The sequence below is a fragment of the Lonchura striata genome, chromosome 2 (assembly GCF_050655825.1).
Source record: "Lonchura striata isolate lonStrDom1 chromosome 2, ASM5065582v1, whole genome shotgun sequence".
NCBI lineage: Eukaryota > Metazoa > Chordata > Aves > Passeriformes > Estrildidae > Lonchura > Lonchura striata.
This window is the reverse complement of record NC_140704.1, coordinates 147,683,999-147,702,281: the sequence shown is the minus strand read 5'-3', so window position 1 is coordinate 147,702,281 and position 18,283 is coordinate 147,683,999. Positions and strand designations below refer to the sequence as shown.

The 18,283-nt window shown below is 43.4% G+C and overlaps 1 protein-coding gene and 1 long non-coding RNA gene across 5 annotated transcripts in view; one reads left to right on the top strand and one right to left on the bottom strand.

Moving 5' to 3' along the window:
* The first annotated feature begins 2,042 nt into the window (after positions 1–2,042).
* The window catches only part of ASAP1 (ArfGAP with SH3 domain, ankyrin repeat and PH domain 1), a 151,203-nt gene continuing 134,962 nt past the window's right edge, over positions 2,043–18,283 (top strand). For 2 of the 4 annotated variants that reach the window (XM_085572568.1, XM_085572567.1), the window contains exon 1: positions 2,195–2,498. The gene's annotated coding sequence lies outside the window, so the exon portion shown is untranslated. Of the gene's footprint in view, positions 2,499–18,283 lie in introns of all 4 variants that reach the window. The other 2 variants (XM_077782038.2, XM_085572569.1) reach the window with 2 other exon arrangements.
* LOC146768472 (uncharacterized) lies at positions 2,261–17,585 on the bottom strand. Its single transcript, XR_014953093.1, has 2 exons — positions 14,228–17,585; positions 2,261–13,241 (listed from the first exon to the last, which is right to left on the bottom strand). It is a non-coding gene; the product is annotated as an uncharacterized LOC146768472 (long non-coding RNA).

Genomic DNA, 18,283 nt, shown 5'->3' with positions numbered 1-18,283 from the left:
AAACAGAAGGACTTCTATGGAAAAAAAAGTGAATAACTGAAATAGCTCATTGGCAAAGCACATGGAACAAGAAAAAAAAGGGAAAAAGTTCAACCCCGACATGTTTTAATTTTTCCCTGGTTTTCCACCAATTCCTTCCTGACATCATCAAGCAACAAGGACCATTTGGTCCTTGTTTCATGCAGCACGTGCTAGGCAAGGCAGATGACTTCATGCCTCTAAAGTCAAGTATTTGTTCTACCAGGTCTTTGCACAGATGCAGCCACCAGTGCTCCAACCATGATCACAGGGACTGACCCCCATCACCAGGCTCATGCTTTCCAAAATGTAGTAGGAGAATGACTGGGAAAATGAGGACCCAACTTGAAAGATATATTTTGAGCCAGAATTAGGCTGGAGAAAAGATGAGAGTTCTGATGAAGGGATGCCCCCAAAGCCCCATTTTCCACCCCAGTTCTGCTGCCAGGCTCCCTGCAGCTAACACAACCAAACTCCATAGTCCAGGCATGATGTCCAAGCTTGGCCATCTCCAAGGAATGCTGTAACCAATGCTGGCTTGTCAGGGCTTCTGTCTTTGAATTAATAAGCAGAAACACATTGCAAGTAGTAGAAGGTGCTGAAGGAAGCATTTTCATATAGCACTTCTGTTTTCCTAGCACGAAACTTCATGTAATGATACAGGTTAATATGGCATGTGGGACTCACATTAGGGCCATTTCAGATGAAATAATTGCCAATGCCTTAAGCAGGGGCACCAGTCAGTGGATATTACCTCTGTGTCTAATTACTTCCACCAGCAAGTGAAATTCAAGGTACTAATTTTTATCCTTTTTTTAAAATTTCTATGAAGTCTTAGGAGAATCAGAAAATCTAAAGACATTATGGTTTTTTCTAACATGCTTTAGGCAGGACTGTCCCAAAAAGTCAATTTTCAGAGAGAGGAAGCATGTTTGGAAGTGGGAGTCCATAACCTCTGGAAAGCAGAGAAGCCTGGAATTGCCCTCCTCCAGAAAACACAGTGAAGTCCCCATTCTGCAAACATGCAGAGTCTTAATTGTGTGTGTGTGTGTGTGTGTGTGTGTGTGTGTGTGTGTGTGTGTGTGCTTGTAATAGTATGAATTTAAATTTGGCAACTCTTATGCAAACTTCATTTTGTTAATTACATCTATGGGGGCAAGGGGTCAGCTCTATGCAATATGATTGTTTCTCCTTGCCTTTGTAACTAGCTAAGAGCTTTACATTAATAGTGTAACCAAGGTAGAATATAAAATAAATATATAAAGTCTAGAAGTGATATTTTTTTGATGACAAGTGAACCACAAGACACAAAGAGCAAAATGTATATTCTGAAAATAACCAATGAAACAGGCGTCATTTAATTTTGCTAGGGACTCCAGAGTTTGTTCCAGAATTCATAGAATCATAGGACAGTTTGGGTTGGAAGGGTCCTTAGAGGTCATCTAATTCCAGTCCCTCTGCCATGGAACTAGATTCCTTGACAAAATGGCATAAAGGGAGTCTCCAAACTCCCCTGTTGATTTAAATAGCCTGTCCCTACAATTTCCAGGGGAGGAAGCAGGGGGTCCCCCACTGAACCAGCCTGGAATAAACCATCAAATATCCCACAGTGTATGGGAAATATCCCCCACACAGCCATACAAATCTTGTGTTACAGCAAAGGAGAAGTGGAAAAAGAACAGGCTAAACTATCTCAGGACTACCAAGTATCCACAGTCAGTGAAACATAGGATTTCAGGCAGGTTGCTGCAGGGCACAGGGTGCATCTCCTTCTCAGGGGAGGAAAATTATGCACCTTTCCAATAAAGCAGCACTATGTAGAAATCAGTGGAGTTAAAAAAGGCAAGGGCAGGGCTGAATGCAGGGCTGCTGCTCAGACTTGGGAGCGCTCAGGCTGCGGAGCCCCGCGGGCAGCTCGTGTTTCCAGGCGCCTCAAATCGCAGATCTGATTTCAGGCTCAGCCATGGGCAGGCAAGGGGTTAACAGGGACGCTGCATGTTAACTGTATCTGTGGAGATTATGGCATGTTTATCCAGTGTTCAGATTTCCTGTCTGAGTGTTTGGATTTCCTGAAATCCCTGCTATCAGCCCAAGTGCTGTCCACTGAGCAGACCTTTTTCTCTCTCTCGCTTCCCCCCACCCCCCCCCCCCCCCTTTTTTTTTTAACTTTGCTCACATGGTAGGTTTTCCTTCCTGCTCTCTTTCCAGTTGTAGTGCCTGTGTCTCCTCACCAGTCAGGACATTTATGGATGCTGATCAACACCCTTAGACTCCACAACTCTGAGGATTGCCGTACATTGGATTTCCTTTTTATTATTATTATTATTTTATTTCATTTTATCATTTTGTGGCAAGAAAACCTGAAGAAACATGCTCTTTTTCAGCTGCCCATGGGAGAATATCTTTTAATCTGAGATGGAATAATGGCCTTAGGCTTGAGGACCAAATCTGGAATGGGAATTCAGACTGCACACGTCCTGGTGAGTTACAGCGCGTGGGGGCTGAGCGTGGCTGGCAAGGGGCAGCTCAGAGACAGGGACAAAGGCTGAGCCCGTCCACTCAATGCGGCTGCGGAGCAAACTGCGAAAAGCAGATGGGTGAAGCTGAAGCCAGAACTTTTTCCAAAAAAAAAGCAACTGAAGTCCATTTTTCGATCCTGAAAATATGCACACTGCTCCACAGCCCAGATAATGTCTAGGTAAACTTTGTAGCAAAATGTGTAAGGCCAGATTCTGTGAGTTCTTTCTCATGTAAGACACTTTTACTCACATAAAAAACCTCAGTGACTTTAAAAAGAGCTCATGTAAAAAAGGACTTGCAGAATGGGGCCTATATTGTAAATTGTAATGTCTCACTCTCAGCAAAAATTAACTAAAAAAAAAAAAGAAACTTAGCATTTTCTTATTATCTTTGCATGTTTCCTTGGCATTTTACATTTTATTGTGAATCTAGATTTAAGTTTTAAGAAGAATCCGTGTGCCAACTATTTGCCCTATTGTCTCTTAAATAAGTTTGCAGTAGGAGAAACAGTGTATTCCATGCAGCAGTTCCGGGAGGCCAGAAAGGGGCTTTCTGTTGTTGGAGGGAAAATGCTGAGTGCTGTGCTGCTCTGAATGAACTGGAAAGCTGCATTCAGACATGGGGCTTAGCTGAGGTTTTAGCTTCATTTTTGGATGTTAGAGTTCATGATGACATTATCAGCCTTAGGTGGTTTTAGCTAAACCACAGTCACAAAAGCAATCAGTTGACAGTCTCAAAATCGGTGACTCAGAATTTGAAAAGAAAAAATCTTCCTTTCAGGCCTCTGAAACAGATTTCGTTATTGGCATCCATGGAAGTGTTGCTGGAGTAAGTTGTGGAAGATAAAGCATCATCAGTGTTGCAACTTTTGCTCTGTACCATGGCTGGAGGCCGTGGTTGTGCTGAACATTCCTAAGCTGCTCACTGGAGCCAGTCCAGGGATTTGATTCTCTAATAGTAGGGGAAAAACTTGTTTCAGGATTTTCTTAGATGTAAGGAAACATATATAGTAAAATCAGCTTTTTATAGAAATTTTACTCTTTAATAGTAGTTTTACTGTTTTTCTTAGACTATTGAACAAGTCCTGAATTCTAGTGTACAGCACTGCATGAAACAAGAGACAGACATTTAAATTTTGGGGGGATTTAGTAGGACAGAATACTTTCCTTCTTATACCAATAAAGGAAAAGAGACATTTTCCCAGTTCTTTGCAAAGCTTTCAGATTTGAGGTTTTAAGCTAACTGCCTGTTGTGCCAGCTATCTGTACAACCCTTTGAACATGATCCCGCTGCTCATCTTCAAGGTTTTCTTTGCTAAAAGCAGGAGGAGCCAGAGGAGCCAGACCAAACTAATGTCTTGCCTGCCTGGGAACCTCCAGGAATTTAGTTTTAATTATGGACATGGAGCAACACTGAAACTGGAGACATTTTATGCATTGAAAAGTCAGTTCTTGCTGTGTATGTAGGATGTACTCTCATTCTGGAAGGGGTCCAAGGAACCCCTCACCTGAGTTAGACTGGACCATGGTGCCTTGCCCTGCAGTTACTGTGCAATTTGATGGTCTGTGGTCATGGATGTGATCAAACTGACTGCAGCAGAAATGTGCTCCTTTCAAAGCTGGCAGAAGAGTCAAATGTCATCAATGATCTGTGAACTGCAGAAAATACAGATGAGGAGTCAGGGAAGGTATAAAGACTCATCTAGGTCTACCCAAATCTTCTAGATTTGGAAATTTTGTTGGCCTTCCTATGAGCCAGATCCTTGAGACTCAGTCGGCTGTGGGATTTTTGCCCCCTTTTTGTAGGGCTGTCAGAACTTCTCCGGTTTCAGCCAGGTTGGGAATGCTGTGGGAATAGCTTTTCTGGTGGTATTTTGGTATTTCCTCTTCTGCTCACACCCAGAGCAGGAAGTACAGAAGCACAACCTTCAGCTCATTGTGTACCGGTTTCTTTTTATAAACCTGAATTCTCTGCCCGTCCCCCTCTCTTTTTTTTTTTTTCCCTAATGGCCCTCACATAGGATTAATACTCTGTTGGATTTAGACTGAGAATTTTTAATATATTTTCATATAACAATACTAAGCACTCAGTAGTTTCAGTAGTTCCTTGATAATTCCTTAATAAGCGATTATCACTTAATAATTTTCAATTGCGGAAGTGCAATATTCCCAATCCCATGGTCAATAATGTCAATGTGCCAGTGTACCCCAGCAGCTGCTTCTGCTGGCATTTACTCCTGAACATTAAGCATCATGAGGACTAACTGGCCACCAGGACCTACTCAGTTGCCCATGAAGAAATTCTGCAAATTCTTTTTTTTTGTAACAAACTGCACCATTAAACTCTCTAAGATTAGATACTCAATGTTTTAATGTTCTTTCCCTCACTCATTTTCTTTTTCTGCATCAGTGAGGAGGTTCAACCCATGCACCCTCACTCCATGTGTCCAACTTACTCACCATCACAACTGCCAGTCCTCCTGCCTTTCTTGCTGTAGTTGGCAAGTATGGATAAACAATTTTGACAGGTACAGAGTCCTGCAGAGCTAACTTCATAAGCAGAGTGATGTTTCACTGCTCAGATGACAAATGGACCAGAGAAACTAAACCACTTTCACTGAAAATGTTCCCCACATAAAAAAAATTAACCCTTCCTTTTCACACAGTTTTCTTCAAAAAGCAAAGAATTCAATTTTGTTTCATACCTGAGAAAGCATATCATGCTTGGGTTGCATCTATCCCCTTGATTATCTTAGCCATGCTGTGAGCCCTTAATCAGCCATTTTAGAAATGAAAATAGAGTTAAAATGGATCTTAAAGTCGGTCCATGGCAAAATAATTATCTCTATCTCCACTTGGGTCTACTTTTAGGAACACTATATGAACAGCTATATCAGTCATGACTGGAAACTCTCTCCATGAGTTTGTAAGACAATTTGCTCCTCAACAGTTTCATAATCTTCAAAAATAAAAGGAAACACAAGCAAAGGGAAGTTAATTTACTTCACTAAAATCCTCTGTAACTTAAGAGGATTTAAGCAGATGCAAAGCAATTACTAAGGGGATTTGAGTTCTTTGCTTCTTTTGGGGTGTTTCCTTTCTATTGCTGTTGGCTCCAATTCTCTTTCTTGGGCTTTGGGGAGCTGCAGAGCTCCAGAGAGGGCACAAGGAGGGGGGGATGGAATGACAGCCTGGGTCATTATTTCAAACACTGATTAGCAGCAGGCTCAGCCTAGACCACACGTCACTCCTCCCATGTGACACCCAGGAGCCAAGCTCCATCCATGCTGAACAGGGTGAGATGTGAAGCTCCTTGCTCAGTCCCCCCTGAACTCCAAAGCTGGGTTCAGCCCCACCAAGTGATGCTTTTAGTGCATCTATCTTGACTGGAGTTAACAAAATCCATCTGTCTCTGTGAGTCAGCAGAAAAGTATTCAGCTTTTATAAAAGTTAAAGGACAAGGGATAGAGCAATGTCAAAGCACAGAAATCTTCCCCCAGCTTGGCACTTGTACATAACACAGGGAGAGGGGGTTGCATTTTCAATTCCTATTCACCAGAGGAGCTGATTTACACCAGCAGAGGATGTGGCCCATGGTGTGTATGACCACGGCTGCTGAACAAGGCTCCTTTCATCAGCAAACAAATGTGCAAACGGCATCACCCAGCACTCACCGTGACACGGCGGCTGCTGGCACTTTAGGAAAGTCAGAAGATAACTCTATTTTCTTCTCATCAAAAGCAAATTGAGGAAGTCTCCCCTCTCCTCTTCTGCCGCCACTGCTACCACCCTGGCTTGAGCAAGTTGATCCTTAGGTATTTGTGTGGGGGTTTGTTCTCAGTGGTTAACCACATAACAATTTGAAGCATGTGGCTCACTCAAAAGAAACTGCCTTTAAACTTCTGCAGACTGTAATTGTGTTGGAGAGAGTGAAGTCCCAGCTGGGGGCTGCTGGCCACCCTGGGGGCTGCGGCAGGAACCCCTAAACATCCCACAGCAAGGTCCCATGAAGAAGGAAGAAAAAGCTGATTTTATGTCTAGGAACTTCTCTTCTTGAAAACGCTCTACAGCCAGGGCCAGACGTTCCCACCTCAAGTTTTGTGTCTTTACTTGGTGTGTCAGAGCAAAACACTTGACAGGAAACAAAACAGAGAGAAAAGGGGTGGCAATAAGGGGAATAGTGTTTTGGCACAGTACTTTATTTATATTTTTGCTGTGAAGCTGAGAGTGCCTGAGACTGCTGCATGATCCCTGCAGGAAGGGGTGAGGCAGGCAGTGTGGGACTGGAGAGCCAGGCTCTGCAGGGCATGGCAAGGAACAACCCTGTTTGGGGTGGTAAAATGCCTCATCAGAATTATTCCATCCCTCAAACCTGAATTTATCAGACAGAAAGACTTGAGAAAGGAGGTGTGCAAACAAGATGAGCGTTTGTGCTAGAAGGGGTAAAGACGCAACACCTGCATGGTGCCTCAGGACTTGTTATTTCAGAGCTATGGGGCAAGGCTAACATCCAGTTTTAGAGTCTGAGGCTTAAAGAAGCCAATAAAACTGAAGATTGCAACATTTCTCCATGGGAGAAGATGTCTGTGAGACATTCTGCAAGTAATTTGTAACTCCCTAAGGCCATGGGCTTTTGATTGCCATCTGATCCAGCACATCCTCAGTCCATGGTTAGGACAGCCTCTCCTTGGCTACACTTAAACATGCTCCTATGTGTTAATTGTGAAAAATAACAAGTGCAACTAAACTTGTTCACCCAACTACAAGCCTCACTTCTATTTTTACCTTCACATCAGGTAAAAATACTGTATCTGTACAATTTCCAGAATGGCACTTGATCTAGGAAAGCAAACGGCTTTTGGAATGTGGCCTTAAAGGTTGAAAAGTTTAACTCATTTGGAGAAAGGGTAAATAAGGCCTTGCCAAGTCTTCTCTCATGGCTACAGTGACAGAAGCTGTAGCCTGGAGGCACAGGGATAGGATTGGTTTCCAGTTAGAAACTGAGCTATGCCCCCAGGTCCTGGGAGGACTGCAACCCCACACATTCCCATATCTGTTCTCCAGTCTGAGGAGAAAATAAATCAGCTCTTTAGTGGCTGAACAACACCCCTGGGATTACCACCTTCTGTCTCTGAATTATGATGGACAAGTCACTGCATGGCACTATCCAGACCAGCAGTAGGAGCAGCATTGCTGACTCCAACTTTCCTTTTGTTCATGTCTGCAGCAGCCAGAAGGGAGCTCATATGTGGGAAATGCGGAGCATGTGGTTGATGTGCTCCTCAGAATTGATGGGGCAAGGAGAGGGAGATGTCTCCTGCCAAGCCTGGCACAGCATCATGTCCTTTTTACAGCAGCTGGTCAAGTGCATAGAGAGCAATTTTGTCCTGGCCAGACCTGCCAGCCAAGAAAGGCATCAGGACATTTCAGGTGTGGCAGCAGCACTCTGGTCACAGAGAGCAGTCACAGACTTTCCCAGGCATTTTCCCAGGGAAGGCTGTGAGAAGATCAGAGAAAGAATGAGAAAAAATTCTTATCTCAACTTCTTGCGCCTGCTGTTGTGCACATGTGGAATATGTCATGGAGATTTGTTTACCAAAGGGTGATTTCTTAATTGGACACTGGATGGTGTTTGGATTGATTGACCAATTAGGTCAAAGCTGTATCGGACTGGCTGTAAGGGTTACTGGATTTCTTAATTAGTATAGTATAATATAGTATAAAATGATAATAAAGCAGTTGATCAGCCTTCTGCAATCATGGACTCAATGCTAATTATCACTCGGCTGGGGGCCTGCAGTGACATTTCAGACACTAAGGCAAGCCTAATTGTATCAGGATTCAGCCTAACACCAAGCCCTTAGCACAGTGCTATGAATCTACATAGGAACATAAAACCACCTGAGCCAACACTTCAGGATCTTGTGGCCGAAGGTGCATGAAAGGTTCAAGAGCTGAACAGGGAGGACATGTAGTGGTATTTCCACAGATAATGGTCCTAGCATTCCAGGATCTCATCTGGAGGATTTTCTGAGCTTTCAGAGCTCATGCTTAGGATGTACTTGTCCTGCAGATATTTGCAACATGCTTTGTAGGTTTTTTACTACTTAAACCAATACACATTTTAGGCATCCATTCAAAAAAGGCTCTGATAGGTACAAGAGATTTCTAGATAAAAATGAGTAGGCAAAGTCATGGAAGGAAATTTGTCCTGAATTTACAGTCATTAAATCATTACCAACAGTGACACTACAATCCTAGTTTCCTACCTGATTTATGGTAGTGAAATATTCCAGATTTATTTGTGAGTAAATAAGATCTATACCAGCACCATGCAACTCCAGTGTTTTATTTATATAATTTAGCATGGAACTATACTGCTACTTTCCTTCTGCATTAAAATTCAAGCAGTTAAGTATTCACACAAATTAATATGCCCACTGATGTAATTATTTACATAACAGCATATTTGTCATAAAATGTGTAATACTGCATTCTCTGCTGATGTAGAATATTGCCTCCATCCATCTGATAAGGGGCAGGTTGTAGTCACACATCCGTTAATAATTATTTCAGCAGGTATCCTTTTATTCTTGTTCATAATTAGTAGCTGAGTACTTAGCAAAGCTTGTCAGGATCAGAAATTCCTACAATTTAGTAGTTATCTATATTCATGAGCAGAGGATCTCTACCTTGGTAGAATAATTTCTGAACATATTTTAAAATAATTAAGATACTTAAACTAACAGGTACCATAATTCTGTATTAAGTATAGAGCTTTTGAATGATTATCAACTAGCAGGGTACAATTCTGATGTCACATGTGTCCTAAATGAATCTGATTCCAGATTAAATCAATGGTAAGATAGGTCTTAGCCAGAATCCTAGTTCTCACAGGTCATTTAAACTTTGTCATTTTTATTTTCTGTGTTTTTGAAGCTGTGGTATAGATTGATCTATCATATTTCCATATTGACCAGGATGGGGTTAAAAATCTAGTATCCAAGGTGGGGTTAAAAATCTAGTATCCAAGATGATCTACAGCTGGCATTTATTCTCACTACCTATACAAATGGGATTTGGCTCAGTGGAAACAAATTTCCTTACTATTGAGAATATTAGACTTAAAGGGCGTCAGTAGCAGAGGAACAAGGATAAAAAGGTGATTGTAAGTCATGTTGTGCTGGAGCCATACAACAGCCTACCTGACACCTGGTCTGAATTACACAAGTCTCTTGATGGTTGAGATTTATGCTTTTCTTCTCAGAGTTCCTTGGAAGCTCAGAGCAGTAATTAGGCTGTTTCCCCTATAGGGTGGTATATACATGTCTGCACAGGGCAGTTCATAAACTCCTACACTTCGTTCCCTCTATTGCCTTCCAGCACAGAGCACAGACTCTTCAGGGAGAAACATCCTTCCCTCAAGGATCATTTCTAACACTACTTCTGCCCACCTTAAGACAATTTTTTTTCCCAAAGAGCCACAAATGGCTGACATATGTATCTACTTCTCAAGTCTGGGATCTGCAACAGACCTGTGTCCTGTGAGTCATATCAGCAGTGTCCTAAGCAAAGCCCTCCAATAGCTTCAGCTTGAGCAAGAGGGTTAGACTTACAATAAAGTCCTACCATAGATTAACACCATTAGACAGATGACGCACAAGAAGGAACACGACCCCAGTCAGTAACACCAGGTTTAGCCTGACCCTAAGGAAAACAAGGAATCTAAGACAACACTTTTCCATGATGCTGGTGCTGAAAGACACCTTACCATTTAAGGGAACCTTATCCATGTGGTGATTATTTACATTCTGGGGAAAATAAAGTAACTTATATCGTAGGAATTAATATTATTTAAATAGGGTTAATAATGTGTCACTGAGAACTCTGCAGTATCTATAGCCTGTCTACAAGTGAGGCTGAGGCAATTGCATTGTGTGTGTATGTGTCTCCCCAACACTTTCAGCCCCCTCAACCAAGACAGATGGAGGAACAGAGGTCTCAAGAGCTCCTACACATTTTGCAAAAATAGGCAGATTGCTAGAAGAAAAAAAATACTGTTTGAAACCTCTAACTACCTCCTCCCAAAGGGAAAATCCACAGCTACGGTGAGGCTAAAAGAGAATTTCCATAGGACTGTAATGATGTGCTCACTGCAACCCAGGAGAAAAGATTCCACAGCATTTGCCCCTCCAGGCTGCCCATAAGGGGTTTCAAAGTTCCCAAAGCCTCTTGGTGTTCATGCAAACCTATGTGTGCTAATGTGGAGCAATAACAGTTCAGTGAAAGACACCTGTTGTTATTTGTCCCAGGAGTTAAAGTCTCTCTCCTTGCAATATCACAAGCCATTAAAGCACCATGTTAATGCAAGAAGTGTTTCCTGGAGATAATAATGTGCTGGCATCAGTATTGCTTCCCTACTAGTGTTGGCTGCTAGTACAGTGGCAATGTTTTGAGAGGACCCTGTTTGCTAAAGCTGGTCATTGAAGGTAAAATCTTAATTAGTAATTTTAAAAATTTGCCTAGAATTCAGAACTTTAGCTCATAACAAATTAGATAGATTGGATTATATTATTTAAACACCTTTTTGTAACTCAGGTTGATTATTTTAGCCTAGTAAGGGTTTTGCTGGACAAGAGTTCAGTGCTTCCTCTCAAGTGCCCCAGTGCAGGACAATGTAACTCTGCTCTGAGCTGCAGAACATTTGTTTTTACAATTCAAGGCCTGTTCTAAATAGAAATCATCAGGTGGGCCAGGCTGTTGAAGATAAGTCAATTTGAGTCTTGTGGAAAGACACTAGGCCCCCTGCAGAATGGGAACTTGGGAGAGAAATGGGGATGCTCAGAAAGGACAGGTTTGTGCTTTTGCTCCTTAGCACCTCCAACCATCTTCAATATACACGAGTTTAGAAGGTTTAGCAGGAGATGAGTGGTGGCCATGAACACCAGAACTGAGCAGTACCAGCCAGCTCCCACTCCAGAAGCAAACTGCAGCAGGCTTTTCTCTGGTTCCCACAGATGGAATGCAAGGGAGGAGGAACACCACAGTGACCAGGCAGCATCTGTGTGAACAGACAACACCCTCTGATTTCAACAGTAGTTATCATGAAAAAATATGTTTCTGCTTTGTCGTTTCTTGCACATGACAGAAAAAAACCAAAATTTTATTTCCCAAGAAAGGAAGCAGCTTCATTCTGCATTCTGGAACATGCTGGGCAGATCATGTTCTTCTAAGTACTGAAGGATATATATGTGGGATTTCACCATTTTTAAGCCCTCCCAGGATATTTTTGCAATATTAATTGTATTAGTTACAGCACTGTTTTTGCAGCAAACAGTATACCCAGTGTAAGGAAAACTGGCCTCACTTGTGCTGTTAAGTCTTTCTTAAAAGTACAAACAATTTGCAAGATCATAACTTCCCTCACAGACACTATGCTTAACTGGGGAAGAGTTCTCTTACAGGAGTAATATTCTTATTTCTGTTCACATCTGCACAGTATTTTCCTGATCAGGAGATCAAGAGAAAAAGAATCTGAACAACTGCTTCTCTAAGTAATAATGAACATAGAGCTGTGCAGTAAATCATAATGTTCAATAAAATGAAAAACAAAATTTGGCTGGAGATTAATGGCTGGGAAGGGACTTACTGAATTAAATTGGATCAGATGTTCCCTGGAAAAAAATCTGAGATATATTCACAAGGCTCTGTGGTGTTGGTTTTGTTTTTCACAAAGGAAGATTTAACTTGATTGTTTTGCAACTATTAACAATTTTTAGGCCTTGCAGAGTGATCTCAGGGTCTTGTGGTAGAGGATAGGCATTGGCTGGAAATTCTGGTCCCATTCAAGCAGAGGAGGGGAATGAACATGGAACCTTCCTGCTACACAATGCCACAAACTTCTTAAGTGTTAGAGGAGCATTGCATTTTTACAGGATAAGGATGGCTGATTTCAGTTGCCATGTTCAGGGGTAGATTCATGATTACAGGTCTTCTGCAAAGACTGATATCCCTCAGCTCCCTAAGGCTCTGCTCAAAGCCCAGCTGTACCTCTCATGTTTCCTCTTAGGTGGTTTAGGTGCCTCCTTCTTACTGTGTCTTCTCCTATAATCCCAGCTTTAAGTGTCCAGCCCTTCAGATGTTGGCTGAAGACACATATGGGCTCTGACTCAGGCTTTTGAATTTCCCCAAAGACTAAGGCCTTCTAAATCTGCTCTCAACTTGGTATTTCACTGCCAGATTTGCTTGTGACTCCAACCACAAGCAGCAAAACATTTACACTTCAGGAACAGCTCACTGAAGAAACCGACTTAAAACTGTAAACCAGTGATGGGGACCAACATTTCCTGCTGGTGCTGGTGGCTTTTCTAATCAGAGATGTCGCTTGTTTTATCACGATCCAGACTTGGTTCATTAATATATCAGATGAAGGAAACCAAAGCTGCATAAATTGTCACTGAGTATGCTAGAGATGCTGAAAACTCTTTCTCCTTCAATTAATTTGCTGAACTCAAAGTGAAACAGACCCGTAGCAGGACACATCAAAGGCCCTCCTTGGCAGGCATCATGTCGAAGGTAATGACACACCGCCCTTCTCGCCTGCTCCCGGCAGCCCAGCTGATCTGCAGTGCTGTGGTTAGAGACTTGGCCTTATTCACTCGTCCTTCTTAGGCTTTTGTGAAAAATGGACTTAACAACAGTTGCCTAGAGCCAGAAGAACAGGAGAGAGGCTATGTTATTAAAGTCTAGAATGTAACACCATTTTAAAATTCATCAAAGAGCTCAGAGCAAATTCTCCAGAGACTGGGGACTTAGTCATCCCAGGTTTCTCCAGCTCATTTAGATAATTGTCCTTGAAATAGCTGTCTTCTTTCTTCCTTCCTTCTTTATCTTTTCTTTTCTTTTCTTTTCTTTTCTTTTCTTTTCTTTTCTTTTCTTTTCTTTTCTTTTCTTTTCTTTTCTTTTCTTTTCTTTTTTTTCCTTTTCTTTCCTTCTTTTCTTTTCTTTTCTTTTCTTTTCTTTTCTTTTCTTTTCTTTTCTTTTCTTTTCTTTTCTTTTCTTTTCTTTTCTTTTCTTTTCTTTTCTTTTCTTTTCTTTTCTTTTCTTTTCTTTCTTTTCTTTTCTCTTTCCTTTTCTTTCCTTTTCTTTCCTTTTCTTTATTTTCTTTCCTTTTCTTTCCTTTTCTTTCCTTTTCTTTCCTTTTCTTTCCTTTTCTTTTCTTTCCTTTCCTTTTCTTTCCTTTTCTTTCCTTTTCTTTCCTTTTCTTTTCTTTCCTTTTCTTTCCTTTTCTTTCCTTTTCTTTCCTTTTCTTTCCTTTTCTTTTTTCTTTCTCTCTCTTTATCTCTTTCTTTCTCTCTCTCTTTATCTCATTCTCTCTCTCTCTCTCTCTCTCTCTCACTCTTTTTCTCTCTTTTGGTAAGTAAGTAAGTAAATATTCACAGGGCAGGCAGATCAGCTCCACAGCTGCAGAACAGCAGAAGAAACCTCCAGATACTCACCATGCATATCTGTCCTTTTTATAATATGAGCTAACCCCATCTAAATGCAGTCAAAGTGCATCCTGTCACTTGCAGGAACTCATTAGCCAGTTTAACTAATTAATGCACTGGTAATATTATTTTTTTATTAAGCACTTTATTAAATAATAGGAGATGTTTAGAAAATATGTGTTATTTATTTCACATTTTTACCTGCCCTCAAGGCCTGGATGCACTCAGTCTCAATACTTTCCCATCTTCTTGAAAACTGTATGATTTGCTTACATTTGTCTTGGTATAAATTCATGCTGTTACCAAGACAGGCAGCCCAAGTAGTGTTACATGAGGTTGAGCAGGAAACTGATACAAATGAAACAGAAAAAAGAGGTTATTTTTCAGATTTTGGTAAAAAAATAAATCTTACATTACAACATATAATTTTATTGTGGTTATTTTCTGTTACATCTATCCAACAAATTTTGAAAGATCAGTACAACTTGCCTTTGGATTGCCACTGGAAAATATCTGGTGCCACTGGTACATCCATGACAATGCACCAACTTTTTTGTGTTGTTTTCCATTGAAAGGTTGATTTGTTTTCTTCCTCCTAATGTCTCTTCCTGACTGTAGAATTAGAGGTACAGTCTTGTACCTGCCTATGGTATGGTTCAGGCAGAAATAAAAAGGCCCTGCTGCAGTGCCCTTAGGCATGCAGCATCTTTGGAGCAGGTCTTCACCTCTGGAATCAGCATCCTACTCTCTCTTTTAGTCAGTAGGAAGAAAGAAGCCATTTAGCATGTGATTCATCTGATTTTATAGACATCTACTCTATTATATCGGTTTTAAACTTCTACTTTCGTAGGATGAGGTGAGATGCAACCTACTTTTAGCTGGCTATGTTGACCATATCATCAGTCACAATGAAAGGAGTCTGGAGTGAACAGCCAAGGCAAAGACACTTTGTCAGATACATCCCACTTTTACAGTCTAAAATTTGAGTCAGAGTTCACTTAAGCGGAGGTAAATAATCCCATTTACATGGACTGAGTTTGGGTTAAGTTGTAAAGGTTCTGTTCTGTCACTAACTTTTGGGTTTATCTCCTTTTTCTGTGTAGATAGGACACAGAAAAGACACAAATATCCATGCTCATGGATCTGGGCATGACTCACTGTATGGGTAGATACAGACCTGGAGAGAATATTTAGGAACATCTTTCTATGCCTATACTGAGGTTTCTATGTGCCTTGTATTTTGGGAAATTCTCTACAGACACTTTGATAGTTCTACACTCTGCTGAAGGACAGGATGGCTAGAGGTATTACTGAGCCAAAATAAATTACATTTTCACAGGGCTGTTTAGAAGAGTGGTACCGCTTGGTGCATGTCAAAGAGGGAATGACAAACATGGCACTGTGAAGGACAGAGATGTATCAAGAAAAGTGGGGTTGTCACAAACTGGAGCCTGATGGTCTTGTCTTCAGTCTGCTGTAGCCATCCTGTGGGATGAGTATTCTCCTCTTGCACGGTTGGGGGTGTTGGGAGGCTGAGATCTCTGAAGCTTGCTCTTGGGGGAAGAGATTTATTGGAGAATTCAGGAATGCCCAAGCCTCGTGCTCTCAGGCGTAGCACGTGGCTGGGCTTAGGAGGATGGGGGAGGGGAGAGAGAAACAGAGGGTTTAGGAGAGGGGAAGCCCCAGGGAGGAAGGGAGTCCAAGAGAGGGAGGAAGTCCAAGAGAGGAGGAGAGGGCCAAGAGAGGGAGGAAGTCCAAGAGGCCGCATGGCCGCTCAGAGCCCCCTTATCAGGGGCTCCCAGGTGGGCTGGGACAAGGCATGGGCCAATGGGGTTACAGACTCTGTTTTAGGGGCAGGTACAGAGGTGCGGGATGAACCACAATCTTTTGCGGGGTGGGATGGAACAGTCCATTTCACTCCAGGATTCATCCAAGGGTAGAAGTGACATCCGGCTAGCTAAAATAACAATCATATCTATCTATCCTCTGCAACAATTGCCCCTTTTCGTTAAACTTTTGAAAAGGTAAATACAGACTTAATTACTATTTTTGCACAACTTGGGGTACATAACATATTGCTAATGAAACTATACTTATTACTCTAAAAACAATCAAGCTTACTTTACAGAGTTCCTTCAGCCAAGATGCAGAGCTCAAACCTTCAGATAAACTGTTTAGCTAGATTATTAATTGAAATTGAGGTGGCATTTATTTCTTTACTGATTGAGCATTTTAACCTTTTGACTGCTTTAGTCTAATGGAAGAATTTAACTGAGGTAGTGTTATTAAAATCTTTTGAGGAAGGTTCTACAATTGACTAGGTTGAAAAAGTCTATTAGAGCTTTGTATCAGTTAGAGATATGGTATCAGAGCTTGCAGTCTTGGCCAGAGTTACCCAGGCATTTGTCTTTGGTTAACCTATAGGTGAAATCTCAATACAAAAATTTGAAATAAGAGAACAAATGTAACAACAAGGGTACAAAATTAACATGCATGTGAAAATAAATGTCCATAGTCTTGAATTGTTTCTGGCAGGTAGTTTTCATCTCGTCTTAGCACAGTTCAAATCTGAGCGCTTGCTTCTTGGTTTGCACCTGCAAAGTCACTGCCATTGGTGAGGGCACTGCCAGATTTCGGTGTATGGTAAGGCTTTACATTCTTTGCCGGGATCCATCTGAGTCCTTCGCCTGTAGAGACACAAGCAAACCCTCTCTCCCATGTTACGAGGTTGCATGGGCTTTCTATTTGTCCTGTGACTGAGGTCTTGATCAAGACTTTTATTTTTACTTTTTTGTTGTTCAGGAAGTGTCTGTAAATGGGGATGTCAGGCTGTCCTATACAGCAATTTGAAAAATTGTATGCGTATGGGGCTTTGCTGAAGCTATTTTGGGGTGTGGCCTTATATATTCCCCTCTTCTGTTTAAATAAGCTGCTTTCTAGGGCCTCAGATGTCTTTTCTATGGTACCCCCTAACAGCTGGTAACAATAGGAGAAAGGGAAGCTACTATCTCCTGCCGCTACTAGGAATTCTCTCTCGTCCAGAGATGGGACAGCTGTCCACTCTCTGGGACTATGAGGCTTGGATATATGCCTGTCCATCAGTTGGAGGCCATCAATGATCCCCTGAGCATCTTGGGAAACTGAGGCAGCAGGGGTGGTACTGGTAGGGCTAGCACAGTTCTCCGTGGATCCTGTACTCGTCAAAGCAGTTGCCAGGTGCTGTTCCTCTTTCCCTGGCTGCGTGCTAAGCTGTGAATTAGATGCAGCAGCTGCCAACAGCTGGGGCAGAGGGGCAGGAGTGGAGACTGTCAGCAAAGGCTCATGGGAGAAACCTGAGGATGTGGAGGGCTCTCTCCAAGCTGAGGCTGCAGCTGTGGAATGTGGATGCAGCCTAGGAGAGGAAGTGGGGGCATCCAGGGGCTGTAGGGGCGGCGGTGGGGTGACGAGAACTACTTGTTGCACGGCTGGCCGGAGTTCCGGGTGGGCACCCGGCACGGAGGGCTTTAGCGGCAAACCCGGAAGCGACTCGAAATTCCCCGGCAGCGGCGGTGGAACTCCTTCTGGCGGCTCCAGGGGTCCTGCCGGTGCCGCTGCTGAGCTCGGGGGTTCTGGTTGATCGCACATCGCGGCACGGGCGGCGTGGGGATCAGCAGGCTCCATTGGCGGCGGGGCAGAGGCGGCGGGAACTGGCCGGACCGGGGACACCGCGAACCGCGCATGCGGGGAGGGCGTCACGTGGTCCGCCGGCCGAACCAAGATGGCGGCCGCGTCTGCCGCCCTGCCGGAGCTCTCTGGGGTTGGGGCCGCACCGCGGGGGGTTTGCCGGGAGGCGGGGGGTGGTGGGGTCTCGGCACGGGGCGCGGCGGGAGTGGCAGGCGGCGCGGCAGAGGCGACGGGGACCGGCCGGACCGGGGGCACCGCGAACTGCGCATGCGCGGGGCGCACCACGTGGTCCGCCGGCCGAACCAAGATGGCGGCCGCGTCTGCCGCCCCGCCGGAGCCTGCTGACGATGGGCACGTTCCGCGGGGGGGTTGCCGGGGGGTGGGGGGTGACGGGGTCGCGGCGCGGGGACCCGGGGTGTCCCCCCGTGGCCGCGGCTCAGGCTGGGGTGGAGGCGCCGGGCTTCCCGGTGCTTCCTGTCGCATGTCCGGGATTGGGGGCGTGGCCACGCGCTCTCCTGGCGCGGGCAGCGGCGGCAAGGCAGCGGCGGCGGCGAGCGCTGGATTGAGCGTTTGTAGAAGCGCGGCGAAGGCGCT